Raw genomic sequence first — 16,672 nt, 5'->3', positions numbered from 1 at the left:
ACTCACGAAGTCCCCTGAACTCTCTCTTTGTGAAACCCCATCCCCTTTATTGCTTGCTTCTGGCAAACTGAGAGCATCCTGAGAATGGGTCAAGGATCTTTCAAAGGAATCCATGCCAGCAAGACTGAATCACATTTCCAAAAGCAAACGGTAGCATTTTTCAACATCAGACTGGGGACGTTATGACAACTGGCTACAGACACTGTGAGCATGACAGGAATGGGAGATGGAAGGTATTTGTCCAAAAGACAAAATATGTCCTACAGAGTATTAATCTTTAAAACTAGCAAAAGTTTCTAGGTTGATTAAAATAGTGCTGCTTCTCTGCTTGTTCCACCATTTATTCCTGCTCTTTTTCTGCTCTACATCTGGGTGGTCAAAAACATTTTAAGCCTTAGAGGATAGACATTTAGGAGTCCTCAAGTCTGAGGGACAGTCTGTACATAGATACGTAGATATACTTGGAAATAGGAGGTAACATAGAAATCCTCTACCCCGAACCCCCTAATTTTTCAAGTAGGAAACAGGCTTCAAGGTGGAGTAATTTATGTCAATCCAAGCAAGAGTTGCTAAATTTAGAATAGATATCCTACATTATTTCCGGTTCAGGGCCCTTTCCACTACACTAAAATATAACGAATGAAATCTGATGAAATCTGCTTGTGCATCTTTATATTTTGGTCTGAACAATGATAAAAGACAACAATGAGTGGTTATATTTTTAAATATAAAGAAAATAATAGAAGCGAATATATTGCTGGGGCCACTGGTGCTTACTAAAAACCATCCTTACTTCTTTCCATTGTACACTCGTCCCACATCTTCGATCCACGTCATTTGTAAATTTCTGGGTTCAAATCCATACCATTCAGGAACTAATTGCTGCTCAGGGAACTAAACTCCAGACTTCTCTTTGTCTAACTACAGTACTCCACCAAAATTTTTGATGTGGCATTTCTCATATCAATATGAGGCACTTCTATTTTAGTGACAACAGACATATGGCCCCTTCACACTTGATCTGGATCAGTGATTCTCAAAACATGTTCTGCAGGTACTTGAAGATTCCCTGAGTCACTTTCAAGGAGTCTACAAGGTCAAAATTATTTTTATAATAATATTAAAACGTTATTGGGCTTTCTCATGATGTTGAGATTGTCCTTGGTGCAAAAGCAATATGGATGACACTGCTGATGACCCACAGCAAACCAAAGCAATGTTACCCATCAATATTGGTTATCATGGTATTTTTCACCACCACAAATTTGCATTTAAGAAGTTTCCCTTTTCAATGCATTCAGTGAAGCAGTAAAAATTATTAATTTTATTAAATCTTAATTCTTGAATACACATTGTTAATATTCTCTATGAATACACAGAAGTATGCATAAAATATTTATGTTGCACACTTAAGTGTAACGGTCATCTCCAAGAAAAGACCTCATAAGCTGTATGATGTTCAGAGTGAATCTGCCTTTCTATTTATGGAGCACCAAGTTCATTTCAGTGACTGACTGACAGACAAGCTATAGTTATTCAGAATTGGATATCTGGTAGCCATTTCTCAAAATGAATAAAATGTGTCATTAAAGGAAAACAACTAGAAGTATTTGTTGTGAAATACAGACTTCAAGTTTGCTTCTTTTTTTTTAAATGCAAGTTTCCAAGAGAAAATAAAAGTATTAAAAACATTGTGTTCACCACTGTAAGCCAGACATCTTTCCAATATGTAAAGACTCTTCTAACATGTTAAGTATTAATATTAAAAGTTGATTTTTAAATACTTTATAATGAAATACATCATGTTTGATTTGTTTAATTCAATGAATCAATATCTTCCATATGGCTAATGCCTAATGTTACAAGATCATATGGATGAAAGATCTATTCAAAGTGCAAGACCAATGTGTTTTAATATAATATAGTATAAAAATTGTTAACATGGATTTAGATTCCACATTCGAATGAACATTAAAGAAATTTCCACAAGTTGGGGGGGGGTAGTACCAAAGAAGAATATTCATAATTATCTGAAGAGGTTATTAAAATACTCTTCCCTTTTCCAACATACCTCTATAGCCCTGTATTTTCTTCATGTACTTCAGCAAAAACAACGTATTGCAGAAGGAGATATGGGAAGCCAGCTGTTTTCAATTACAAAGATTTGCAAAAATGTAAAACAATGTCACTCCTTTCTCTAAAAATTTTTGTTTTATTAATAAGTATAGCTTTTGTTGAACTATGTTTATGTTAGCAAGTAGGTTTACTGTAGTGATTTTTAAAAATAAAGAAATACATATTTTTAAAATGTCTCCATTTTAATTTCTAATGTAATAAGTATCAATAGATAGTACCCATGCAGACAATTGGGCCTCAGTAATTTTTAAGATGTAAAAGAGCTCTGATATCAAAAGGTTTCAAAACCTCTGATCTAGACCTACAGTTCCAAAGAGATATGATTTAGGGGTTAAAAAAGGGGTATGTTGAACTGTTTGACAGACCTTCATTGATGGTTTCCATTAATCCCTTCTCTCCCTTTAAGTGCATGCTGTTTCTAACATCAAGAGGTGGGAGTCTGTTCCCTTTGTCCTTTAATCTGGAGTGGCCTTTTGACCTGGCTTTACCAGTACAATGTGGTGGAAGTGACACTGTGGGATTTCCAAGCCAGGTTTTAAGAAGACTTACATCTTCTACCTGAGTATCTTGAAATGTTCATTCTTAGGATACTAGGAAAGCAGCCACATGGAAAGATTGAGTATAGTTTCTCTGGTCATTAGACCTAGCTGAGTCCCTGGCTAATAGCCAGATAACAACTTCCAGTCATATAAGGAGGTTCTCTTAGATGATTATTAATTTATCACAATCATAATTATGAAGAATATATGCTGACCTCAACAATTTTGGCCAAGGGTCTTGAAAGAATATATTATACAAAATGTCTTGATTAATGACCAATAGACCCAAAAGGAGTAAAGTTCCATTTTGCAAACAGAAATTCATTCTGAGCCTTCTTTTACAAAGCTTCATGGTAGTCCACTATCATTTGAATAAAAAAGACTGCCTGATTGTACCATCCTAATGGACTTTATAAAGCATAATCTCTAGAATGGGCTTCCCTTATTACAGAATTTTTAATGCACATTCTTTAATCTGAAAAGAGACTGAGGCTGCGTCCTGGAAGGAGTTGGTGGTACACCTAAGTTGACCAGTTGAGAGTGTGAAGCATGCCTAGAACTCTTTCTGTTTCATATGGATCATATTAGTACTAGAAAGTACTCCTGTAGAGTACTAGGAAGAAACTGGAAAGTTCCTATATAATTTAATAGAGATTATATGGAGAGTGATAAATACTTCCTCTTTAAGTTTTTTAAATGGTGTACAAAATGAGTATTTTTATGGGAAAGAGGAAGAGATAAAATGGAAAAGTAAAAATTATAATGTGTTACTCTAAGAGGTGGGTTATATAAAAACAAAGAGGAAGAGGTGGAAGAAAAAGTGGAGTGAGGAGGAGAATATTCATTGAGCACTTTACTTACATTTATTCTGTTTATGATAGTTTTATGAGGTTGGTACTATTATTATTCCCATTTTACAGACAGAAAAACTGAACAAGCTAAATTAGAGTGGACATGATATATACACCAGGAACGAAGGGAAAAAAAAAAAAGAAAGTGCATCTTTAATTTCTGTGATCTGAAACTGTGAAACATTAGCAGGTAGAGCAATTTCAAAGGTCATTACAGACATTGATTCAGATGTGGCTGCAAAATTCTATTGTAATCTATTTAATTGTAATCTACTGTAATCTATGTAATAATTTTATTGTATCTATTTAATTTGCAGATACAGGTCTAAATGACAGCCACAGAGTGGCAATACATTCATTCACATGACTAAGACAGTTTCTTTGGATTCAGATAGGTAAAATATGCCTACTATTTAAATTCCCTACAGTTTATAGTCATGATGGCCCAGTATAAATATGATTTTCTGAATAAAAATGTGGTGACTTAAAAATGAAGAATTATTATGCCTAGCGAGCGAGATTCTAACCATGACTTTGCCACTACCTGGGACTGTGACTTTGGGTCTTCAGTTTTCTTATGTATAAAATGGTGCAAATATGTCTTCTACCTTCCTCATGGGTGTGTTCTGAACATGGCTAGGCTTATATATGCTGTTTGAATGCCCAGCATTAGTCCTTGGTTTTCTTTGGGAATATATAAGTCTATCATTCATAACATATTGGACTTCAGTTATCCAAAGTCAGGTTAGCCTGGGAATTGAAGAAAAGAATAATTCCGCAGGGGTCTGGGAGAGGTAAATTTGATATATAAGGCAATTACACTTCATAATAATGGATGTGGCAGAACCTTGACAGGATAGCAAATTAAAGATGATCCTTACTCTATGTTAGTTCCATTGCAAATCCTTCTCTGGAGACTCTTCCATGTCCAGATTTGAGAATTGGCTTAATTTTTCTGGACATCTTTTGTCTGTTTTAGCTTACAGTAAGACCAAACAGAGGATAACATATAATAAAAACAATCACATACTGCCAAAGTAAACCTCTGTGCAAAAGAGGAGGTTTGTAGCGCTTTAGAAACATTTAAAATATAATTAGGAATATATATATATATATATATATATATATATATATATATATATAAAATGTACAGAGCAAATCCAAACAACAGAACTGCAGAAAATAGTTGTGGCTACTCCCTTCATCTAAAAATAATTTCAACCTAGGCAATGTGGTAAGGGTGCTGTAATCTTCTCTTGCACATTTTTATATGCCAGAAATATTGAAACATAGTTTCTCTAAAAAAAAAAAAAATCTTGTTGCAGCAAGCACTTTTAGAGTACAAAATCAGCATCTCATGCTTCCTACTTCCTTTTCAAAATGTGTTGTAAATTACAAATTTCAAAGGCTTATACCTACATTCAATAACTGTGTTCCCTTTAAGGCCAACAGGTCAAATACACCATAAAGTAAACTACCCATAATAATTTTTACCACGTCATCTGCTCTTCAATGATTTCAAGAGTTCCTTATTTTAAATCTCATGCTCAGAAAACTTATTTCCATTATCAACACACCCATTTAATACATATATGCCTATTAGAAGAGAGACCTGCCAAACTCAGACTTCAGCTTTATGAAACTGAACAAATTGCAACCTAACACTGACCATACAGTAAACAACAGCATACACTTACTTATGATTGGAAAGCAGAATCTAATTCATTATGATCAAACCTTCTTGATTTGACAGTTCAGTTCACTTTTGGGTCACAACATCGAACTGAATGCTCTGAAGCTTGTCCTATGCTTAGTACAGAAGATACTTAGTGATATCTGCTCCTTCCCACCTCTAGGAAGTTCAAAAATGGTCAGTATTGTTGTTACTATCCAAAGCAGGGTAACCAAAATCATGATGTGAGATTAAATAATCAGAGAATCTATCGTTTGAAGATCCTGAAAAGAAGCCAGATTAAATCCCCAAAGAATTGCTTAAAAAATGATGCAGAATGATCAGAAGAATAGAAAGAGGTCTTTACTTTTCATTTATTTAATGAACACATAAACAGCAACTCATATTTGGCATTATTTCAAAATTTTTTAAAAGATTTTATTTATTTATTTGACAGAGAGAAAGAGAGTACAAGTAGACAGAGTAGCAGGCAGAGGAGAGGGAGAAGAGGACTCCCCGCTGAGCAGGGAGCCCCATGCGGGGCTCGATCCCAGGACCCTGGGATCATGACCCAGGCCAAAGGCAGCCGCTTAACCAACTGAGCCATCCAGGTGCCCCTCAAATGTTTTATAGATAATGACTGATGTAACTCTTAGAACAACCTTCTGAGGTAGGCACATTTATTATGCCCATTTTGTAGACTGAGAAGCTAAGGCACTGAAAGAGGTTGATGTCTCTGCTTTTCATTCTCTCCACTATCAAAATAGATGAGCTTAGCAAAGAGCTCCTTTGACTCAGATTCCTAATCTGTAATATTTGCCGGCATTAAACATTTTTTAAAATGGTCACATTTTCCAATTGGCATATGAGTTACCAGGTACCACTGAAATGAAAATTTAATTGAAAAATTAACTACTAATCAGAAATTATTTTAACTCATAAATATACTTACCCAAGCCCAAGTGCAGATTTCTGTCGATGACTATGGCCTCAAATGATGTGTGTCTTCACACCTCTGGCTCCCATCATAATGTGGGCTTGGTCTCCTGAGCACTGGGGAGCAACTTTCACGGTATATATGACAGTATAATTAGTGTCTCTGTCTCTGGCCCCAGTTCATCTAGAAGTCTCACTTAGTCTTTTTATTTTCTCACTTATTTTTTTATTAATTTAAAAATGCACGTGTTTATTATAATAGGTACAATAATGTAAAGACATATTTTCTAAAAATAATCATCTCTTCCACGTTGACACTCCTGGGTTAATAGCCTGACATTCTGGTATGCATAACTTCACAGCATTCTCTAAGTTAATATATATAAAGATATGCATATGTGTTTGCTTTAAAACATACGCACACTGTTTTACAAAAGTGGGGTCACACTATACACATTACTGCACAATGTACTTTCTCAAAAGAAAACCACAATGGATAATCCATCTGAGTCAATGGAGAAATATAACTCATTTGTTTAATAGCTACATTATATTTTAAAATGTAGATGTGTTGAAATTTATTCAACTATTTTACTCTTGAAAGAACTTCAGCCTCTCTCTAGTCCCCTAGACATGAATACAAAATGTCCTTGAAAACAGTCTTGTATATAATCATATGATTACTGGTACATTTATTTCAGTAGGAAAAATTCCCAAAATGGTATATAAAATGTCACTTTCGCCAATTCTTTTCAGAATGATGGAAGTAATTTGTTCACTCCAATATGTTAGAATATCTCTTCTCCCACATCCTCAAAAGTATTGGGTATCATTCTGCCTTAAAATTGTGACAATATAACAGGAGAAAAACGTTATGTTTTACTGTACTTTTAATTTTTATTTTAACTAATAATGAGGATAAACACCTTTTTAATTTAGGAGTCACTGTAGTTATAAATTTACTGATATGCTGTTCTTTTCATTATTTTTTAAATCAGTTTTCAAGCAATTTTTGTAAATCAATCTCTTTTTTGTCTAGTTTCTATCACCTTTTGCCATAAAAATAGGTCTATGTTTGAAGCATGTGGCCTTCGGGTTTTCCATTTCTCTTATGGATATCTCCCCTACTCCTATTCTTCTCCAAAACCATTTTATAATATTTTAATAGTATTATTTACATTTATGTTTTTTCAATCTACTTGGAATTAATTTCATGTGTGGTGTGAGGTAATTTTATTCCCTTCCAGAAGGAGTTCTGGTTTTGCCAAACTGTCCACTTAATAAATGATCTTTTTTCTCATTGGAACAAAATGCCACTTTTGCCTTATATTAAGTTCCCATATCTGTGTGGATCTATTTTTGGTCTCTTTATTCATTCCATTGAGCTCTTTGTCCATTTCTAAGCCAAACTGTATTGTTTTGATTATGATGGAAGCATCAGTCTTATTATTCATTGAATAGGGCCTAATACCAGATAATCAATGAATGTTTGAACATGACATGCACAGTGTAGAAGAAAAAAATTAGTGTTCACAACAAAAATTATATCCTGAAATTTCCACACAAATCGCATGTTATTTTCTAATTTTTTCCATCAGAGCTTGCTGATGTCTTTACTTTCTACCTATAAGTATTTATTACTAGTATTTGAACCTGACAGTGAACATTCTATAATAGATCAGTGACTTCCCAGGATTTTAAGTGGGGAGAGGAGGCTGCCCACAAAGGAGGACGAGGGTACTTCTTTGGACTACGGAAATGTTCTATATCTTGACTGTGGTGGTGGTTAAATGACCGGACACATTTGTTGGAGCTCAACAAACAGTACATTTTTAAAATGTGCATTTAATTGTATACTGATTTTATCTCAATAAATTTGACTTCTATGTTTGAATGGGAAATACATCATTTTTTTTCTATATTTGAGGGATAAAACCCTATCTACTTTTTGCAATTCACAAAGTTGGAATCCAATTATGACTTTGTTTCAACCCCCTGTAACAAAACAAATGTAGAATCTTAATGAAGTCACTGATGCATTTAGACTTTCTGTCTTTTGAAGAAAGTTACATTTGACCCGTTTTTAACTCCACAGCAATTTGTGGAGACCATTCATCCTGGGGGAAACAATTCACTCTCTTACATAGAGTCATAGACATTATTAGAGTTCCCAACAAGCATTCCATGACCTGTGAAAGGTACTGATATTTTTCTAATGCTTGGGGTTAGGGCTGGAGGTCTGGTTTTTAGTAGCTTCTAAGCAGTAAGTTTCCACTTAAGGAAACTGAGGCAGAATGAGGTTAGGGTTGGCAGAATTACAGTGTTCTCATTCCCACTTTCTCTACTTTTGTCAGTGCATTTAGGGAAAACTCTTCTCCCAGCTGACTCTTACTAGAATACACCAGCAAGAAACTAGACCATTACTTAGAAACCAGAGGGCAAAAGCAAGAGAAGATTGATGAGCATTTCTGCTGAGATCTAGCCCCAGTCTCAGTCCCAGACAGAAGGCCAAGAGGTTCAGCTTGGTAATCCATTGAAACAGCCCTGATGGTAGCTCCAGATTTAATGTTATCAGGGTTTATCCTAGAGGAGTTAGTTTTCAGAGTCAGAATAAGGAGGAGGAGAGGGGGATGAGGGTAGGTTTAAGAGATATCGTGACAACGTGTCTGCTTTTTCTCACTTGTGAAAATGTAGGCTATCTGGAGGTAAACTGATAGAAGCCATCTTGAATTAACAGATTACCACTAATACCTTTTAGCCACCTACATAAGACTACAGAGTAAACTTATGTGATTTTTATTCCCTGAACCATTCTACTTTTCAGAGGATTTTGCTAAGCCTTTCCTTCTGTGTTTATATTTATATTTTATTACATTAATTTTATATTCATTATTTGGACAGGATAACTCAGCATATTCAAACCATATGAAATATTAATAACCACTACAAATTAAATGGCTCTTCCTAGAGCTTTCTTATGGATCTTTTTCCCCCTCGAAAAGCCCAAAGGTGATCAAGTTTGGCAGAGTGCTCTGGTATTTCTTTCAAGTGCGGTCTCTCTCTGTAGATTGGAGACTATCAAGGTAATACTAATATTAATACTAATAAATAATAAAGTAATAGATGCTATCAAGTAGTATAGAAAAGAGCACTCTAAATGTTGGAAATGTTCGACAGGAGTGAGCTGCCTTCAAAAAGGAATACCTAGGAATGTCCAAGCTGAACCTGGCTTGCTTTCTTTTGTTCCTTCAACTTTTCTTTATTGAGCACTTGAAGACTCTTATAAGGCAAGTGGCTAAAAGATTTCATGGTGGAAAAAAAAAAAAAAAGATTTCATGGTGGGGGATGGGTCTGGACTGGGTCTGGATGGGTCTGAACTCAATGACCTTTAGGGTTTCTTCCATTCCCATGCTTTTTAATTCCAAGTTTCCACATTTACATTCAGTATTTCCAAAAGAAAACATCAGGGCATGTATAATTCACTGGTTTCATAATTTCACCTTCTATCACTGAATAATTTCCCACTATATCTTTGCCAATTAAAGATGACATTAAACTCTGTTACAAGTCTGCTCTGATCTATGAAAGTCGTAACAAAAAGTGGCAAATGTAAACATCTACTGAAGTATTTTACTCTGGCTTGAACTGTAAGTCAGGATATTGTATAATATCTACAAAACTATTGTCACTTCCATGCTTTAAAAAATGTGTTTCCTTGAAACATACAAATTTAACTCTGTGTCAGTGTATACCGTTAAAAGGCATATGGAATTGGATACTTAGCAAGAAGAGTTGCCAAAATATAAATAAATAAATAAATAAATAAATAAATAAATAAATAAGGCAGGATGTACATTTTAATTATTGTGTGCCCAGAGTGAGAAACTCAGAGTAAAATAATTGGCCTCAAGGAAGATATCAGTGTCTTTTGCTTCCTCATTCTTTAGCAAGCAATCTCATTCTCCAGCATTAGAACAGAAGCTTTGGTGCTGATATGCTATTAGGAAAAGGATTTGATTATTGGGTTAGAAAGCACTTCAGCATCTGAATAGCAGAGAGAGAATCATCTCTGGAGTTTGTATTTGAGAGAGACCATGATCTGTTTATACCAAAGGTACTAATAGAACAAATAGGGAAGGTAACCTGATAAGAACATCAGTTAGTAGTAACAGCTACGGCTTGTCTACTTTGGGAAGCATAATGGGAAGATCAGAGGTTGACCAAATATCATGCCGGGAGGTTCAGGATAGGCATTTGTTTATTTAGGCCTATTTATCCTAGATTAGCTGAATTATTTTTCATTCATCTCCACATTTTGCCCCTTGTAGACACTGAAGTCTAGGTTTTCAACCAAAAAACAATAATTAAAAATGATTATATTAGGCAAGCCATCATTACCTTTACATATGGCAGGTGATGGAGATATGTCAAGAAATTAAATTCAAACTAAAAATAGCCCTTTTTAAGATTTTTTTCCAAACACTGACTATGCACAGCCATTGCTTACAGCTTTATTCCCTTCTAAATATTCTATAAGATAAACTAAAAGGAGATAGAAGAGGCTGATTGGCAGTTGAGCATCTCTCCTGTTTACTGGGTAGTGAGGACTGTCAGGCAAGGTGATAAATGCTAGTAACAGAGGGAAGGAAGGGACTCTGGCCAGAGAAGTGAATCACTGGCCTCTCCTTGGGAACTACAATGTTGCTCTACCTTAAAGGAGTATTTAAAAGCTCGATGAGGCAATTTCCATCATTTGATTTCAACTTCTTCAATAATGGCATTAGTTTTTTGTAGAAGGAATATGTAACTTTCTGTTTCCTTTTTTTCCTGATTTTTTTTTTTGTTTTGTTTTAACTTAGCAGAAGGGTACCATAAAAGCATCTTTCCTTGAAGAACTATGCATGCCTATAGCTGTTTTTCACCTCCCTGTCCTCTGGAAACACCTGTAAGGGCAATGGGCCAGGGACATCTGAAAGACCTATAGCAAGCAATATGAAAATGATGGAAAATTTTAGGCTCAAACAAAATAAAGCCAGATGCTTCTGACCCATACAAACATTTCCTTTGTCTGATGGTGACGTGAGGGGCTCTCTGCCTTAACAAATTTCACTTTATCCCCTCTTTCTATGAGTCACAAGTCTGTGATAACTCACAAAAATACCAGGTGTTTCAGGAACATGACTTTATCATTAACATGGTTCCCAAGGACCACTTCTTTTACTGCTTCCAGATCTCTGAAGCTGTGCTACAAAAGCCAGGCAGCACTACCTTCTTCCCACCTAAAGTTAGGTCCATGAACACTGAGCAAGGTTATCAAAGAATGAGTTAGGTCTCAGAACCAACCATTCCCCTTGGAAGTTTCTTATTTGCCCTCATTGTCCCTACCTCATTCCAGTCCTATGATCTTGCTTTGTTGAGGTCATAGTACCAGTCCCCAAAGGCGACATGCAAGCCCAGTTAGCAGAGTTGTATTTACACTCTCAAAACATTTCATTCTGTTCAACAAACCCACCAAATGCCCTAATTGGCCAACTTGCCCATGCATGGGAGGGCTTCGGTTTGCTATGATCAGATACTAAAGTTGGAATGAAACTAAATCGAATTATTATCAGATTATCAGGGTTTGGCTGATTCTTTGCCCTTCATCATGAGACAGAAGACAAGAACTCTATTATGGGAGGGATTGGGAAGTGTTAAGCATCCCTGAAGGATTTATATATATTTTAGGCATGCAGCTACCTGAACACCCATAGCTTATTAATATGTCCAAAGGAAGAGAAATAGTTTTTCACAAATTTAGTTCTTATTTTATGCCAGGGCTTTGATTCCATTAAAAACTGTTTAGTTTTACAACTGTTTATTGATCATAAGATACATACAACATAAAACACAACCTAACCTACTAATTAATTGTGATGACCCATTAATAACCCATTTCATCTTCTCATGAACTGCCTGAATTTGACATGGTAATGGAAACTTTCCTTTATCCAGGTAAATGATTTTAGACTGCCTATGCTGACTACCTCCAAGTATCACTTTTTAGTTATAGTTTAGCTTATGAGCTCAAATGTAGTTTAGCTCGTTTTAACAGTTGTTGAGACTAAGCAATTTGTACATGAAGATTCATTATGCTATGTGTTCTACTTTTGGGTGTGTGTGAGAACTTCCATATAGTTAAAAGTATAATTTAAATTTGTTTTTGTAAATTGTTTTTAAACCCAATTATTTCAAGGGAGGTATTAGGACTTAACTCAAAGATGGACTTGATTGCAAAGGCAAATGACCTATAAGCTTTAAAACGCTTCACCAGTTTAAAATTGTAAAAATTCCTTCTGAGCCAAAGAGAAAAAGATTTTCTATCTTTTGTAGTATTCACAAGCATGAAAAGTCTTTTGAGGGTTCATATAATCCATTTTCTGCTCTCAAAGCAGATTTTAATCAAAATTGTTCTGGACAGAGTGATACCTAGGTTTTGCTTTGTTTCTGTTTTTTGGGTTTTTTTTTTTTCCCCTTAGCTTTCAAATTAAAAAGAATAATTCCAGGGGAAGCTAAATATAATTCATGTATTATTATAGAAAACAATGTTTCTTAATTTAGGTCCATATCTAAAGGAGTGGAATAGAAAAAAGAGAGGAGAGATTACAATTAGAAAGAAACGTAATCTTTATTCCACAAAGAAATAGTCTGAGAAGACACTGGGGCATTTTTAGTTTTTGATAATGCTAACTGTTCTGGGAAAATCACAAGAAAGATTCTTTTAGAGTTATTTCAACAGCTGCAGTATTTAACCAAATTAGGAAGTAACAAGATCAGACAATAGTCAATAGAAATTAGAATATATATTTAAAACACACAAATTAAAAAAAATACACTTTTCAAAGCCTCCATTGGCATCCCAAAATACCCAGGTCGATTTTAGTTTGGATGAAATTAATTTTAAAGTTTTGACAAATACGTAACACAATATGTTAGTGTTATATCAATGGCTACAAGTAGGGACCAATGTTCACACAGAACAGTAACTACTGGAGAGAGAGGAGGGGACACAACTTCGTAGACGAAGCTTTTATTTCAACTTCTATTCCAGAAGCTTCTCCTCATGTTCTCTGACTTTCTCTCTGACCTGTACTTTCTCCATCACCAATAGCAAACTTTTAGAAGATCAGTGACAGTAAGGACTGTGATAGGCTTAGGGTAAAATGTTTAAAAGAGGGCAATATTTGATATTCTAAAAATTTTCCCTGAAAACAAGATTCAATTCAAATGATGTTATAATATGTTAGGCAAAGAAGTTATCAAAACAAGTGATCATAACTTTTATTGTACTATCAAAGACCACTTGTTGCTTTGCATATTAATCAGCATGAAGAAATAAGCACTTCTCTCTCAAAATTAGTTGTGTTTATCCAGGCTTTTAATTCTGTCTCATTAACAAGGTCACCATTTCAAATTTAGGTAATGGATTGACTCCTAGAGATGAAATAGTAAAAGGCTTTCAAGATCTTTTGTAGACAAGGAGGCTGGCCCAAAAGTCTGTTCCAGGGATTGGCTGAGTCATGCTCCAGCCTCACTAAGTCTCTCTCCATGGAGAGTTCCAAACTCTTTCCACTACACCACCATAAGAATGTGAATCCTGAAACCTATAAGGTAAACTGACATGAAAGAGTTAGCACAGTGGTCAGACACATAAGCTGATACCACCATAGCTTTGAGAAGCGACCCCAAAGATAATGTAAGATGACAGGTACCACACTTGTGGGGTAGAAAGGACTTAGGAAATGTCGGGGAAGCTGAGATGTAGCCACACACAGACTGGCCCTCTTCAGGGGAAAGTCCAGCACAAAAAGGAGGATTTCAAGTAGAAAGTCTTTTCTCTCCTTCCAGACTCCTAACTTTGCTCAAAACACAGTAGAGCCATCTGTACATCATTAGGAGAGGAATGGGACTTTCTAAAACATGTAAATATTTATTAAATACACACTAACTACTGTTCATCCACTACTCTTACAGTTTATCTACAAGTCCCTTTCTAAGGGACAGTTTATCTTCTAAGTCCCTTTCTAAGGTAGGACACTTGAGAATCTAACCCCCATTGCAGAATGTCAAACTGGGAAGGAGGGGAGTTTGTTCCTTTCAAATTCATCAAATATATTTCAAAGATTTTATTTATTTATTGGAGAGAGAGAGAGAACACAAGCTGGTGTGGAGGTGGGGCAGAGGATCAGGGAGAAGCAGACTCCCTACTCAACAGGGAGCTGGACTTGGGGCTCGATCCTGGCACTCCAAGATCATGACCTGAATCCAAGGCAGATGCTTAACTGACTAAGCCACCCAGGCCCCCTATGCAATTATATTTCAAAATACATTTAATAAATTAAGTCCCCCTCCCAAAAAGTTTGTCTCATGATTACTACTAAACATATTATGATCCTTCAGATAAATTGACAAACTCAATAGTACTCTGGTCTGGTTTTGTTTTGATTTTATTTTTTGTTAATGCTCCATGAAAGCAAAATGTTTTGCCTGATCTGTTCTCTGCCATATTCTGAATGTCTTCAACAGTGCCTAGTACACACAGGTCCTCGGTAAGCAGTTAATGAATAAATGAGTCAAAGTTCTTTTTATAGCAGTGGACATCAAGCATCACAGTTGTCTGAAAAACAATAAATGTCAAATCACAGCTTTGTAAGCAGGGGACAGTGTTAATATGCTCTTCTCATTTCAAATTTCTTTTAAAAATAACTTGGCAGTATACACATTTACAAAAGGTCCTCCTAGAAAATGGCTGATCTTCTTCAAAACCCATAAATGTACAGTTTACACCCACCCCCAATATATGATTGGTTTTAGCATCAAATGCCAGTTTCTAACCTTTAATCCTGCTGTAAAGTGTTGCTTTCAAATGTGTTTCTGGGCCTCCTGCAAATTGTTTTGTGGCTTGCTGACTGCCACAACATTCTGAGTCCATAAACTTTGCTTTTTGGGGACCAAATAATAGATAACTTATCCAAAAGAGTCTTTATTTTAAGCTCTTATGGTTGATATGCAATTGTTCTACTGTTCAGCAGTTCATTCTGGGTAATCATTTAATATTAACTGATCATCTGTCACTATAATAAATGTGAAATATGCATTTCTTTTCCTTTTCTTGTCATCAATTATATTTTTAAAAAGCTTAATATTCAGATAAAACTTTCCTCTTCCCTTTTTTTTCTCTTTCCAAATAAAACCAATCTCTCAAAACCACTAAAATGCAGGAGTTATCAAAGAACCACTGTAACAATCTTGGCTGTTTCTACAGGTTGGAACAGTCATTTCATTTTGGGAGCCCTACACACTGTTGAGTAGATTAGAGAGATGAGATAATGCACTAAAGATCTGAAGCGACCTGCTTTCAACTCCTCAAAAGGATAATACATAACTGAGGGCAATGAGTGGGTTGATTGATAGTCGTTAGCCAAAGGGTAAGATAGTTGAACTTCACATAAAACTTCCATTAGTTCAATAGTCCTTTGATGCAGGATTATTCTATGTGCACTTAATAATATGGTGAAATTCATCGTAGAATTCAGATTTGTATATACACAAAAACTAACATATATAAAGTCATGTTTATGCTCATTGTTCATTTTATGGATTCTATTTCTCTGAAAAATCAGTGTGGAAAGATCTTTTAAAAAAGCAGTTTACAATTAATGTTTAAAACTACAACATCCAAGAAATGTGTTGTCTTTGCTTTGCCTTAATGCTTATGTTGGATAAAACAACATTCTATCAATGGTATCCTAACTTTGCTCCTCCATCCTCTCCACATCTAGGATTTTGAAATAATAATGAAAAGATTCAATCAATAATCATTGGGTGATTATTTACTTGGGATGCTATAGAGATTCCACTATTAAGAATTTATCTCAGTGAGGCGCCTGTATGGCTCAGTGGGTTAAAGCCTCTGCCTTCAGCTCAGGTCATGATCTCAGGGTCCTGGGATTGAGCCCGGCATTGGGCTCTCTGCTCAGCAGGGAGCCTGCTTCCCTTCCTCTCTCTCTGCCTGCCTCTCTGTCCACTTGTGATCTCTCTCTGTGTCAAACAAATAAATAAAGTCTTAAAAAAAAAAGAATTTATCTTGGGACACTTGGACAGATTTATAAAATTATATGTTTAACAATGAACATTTCAGGTTTGTTTGAGATGGTAAAAAATTGGAAACAACCCTGTATCAGCTGGCTTGCTTTTAGCTGCAAGTAACAGACTACCTGACTAAGGAGACTTAAACAATAATAGTTTATTAGCCCCTAGAATTCCTTAATTCCTTGGGGGGGGGTAGTTTCCAGCATTAATTCGGCAATTTAGGAATGTCATCAAAGATTCAGAATCTTAATCTTTACATCCTATTATACTTGGCATGGTCTTATTCTTAGTCTTTACTCCTCATGATGACATGAAAGCTCCTGTAGCTCTAGACATCCTACCTCACACTATCACATCCAAAGTCAGAGAGAGTAACAGAAAGTCCAGAAATCAACCCATGCTTAAAT

General features: G+C 35.4%; 1 protein-coding gene across 6 annotated transcripts in view; it reads right to left on the bottom strand.

Moving 5' to 3' along the window:
• The window catches only part of ANGPT1 (angiopoietin 1), a 257,731-nt gene that overhangs the window by 133,923 nt on the left and 107,136 nt on the right, over positions 1-16,672 (bottom strand). The window contains exon 1 of one of the 6 annotated variants that reach the window (XM_047727469.1): positions 6,151-6,169. The exons of the other annotated variants lie outside the window; for them this stretch is intronic. The gene's annotated coding sequence lies outside the window, so the exon portion shown is untranslated. Of the gene's footprint in view, positions 1-6,150; positions 6,170-16,672 lie in introns of those variants that run through there. 6 annotated transcript variants of the gene reach the window in all.

The sequence above is a fragment of the Lutra lutra genome, chromosome 4, assembly GCF_902655055.1.
Source record: "Lutra lutra chromosome 4, mLutLut1.2, whole genome shotgun sequence".
In the NCBI taxonomy this organism is placed as follows: domain Eukaryota; kingdom Metazoa; phylum Chordata; class Mammalia; order Carnivora; family Mustelidae; genus Lutra; species Lutra lutra.
The sequence above is the reverse complement of the archived record's forward strand: the minus strand, read 5'-3'. Positions and strand labels throughout refer to the sequence as shown.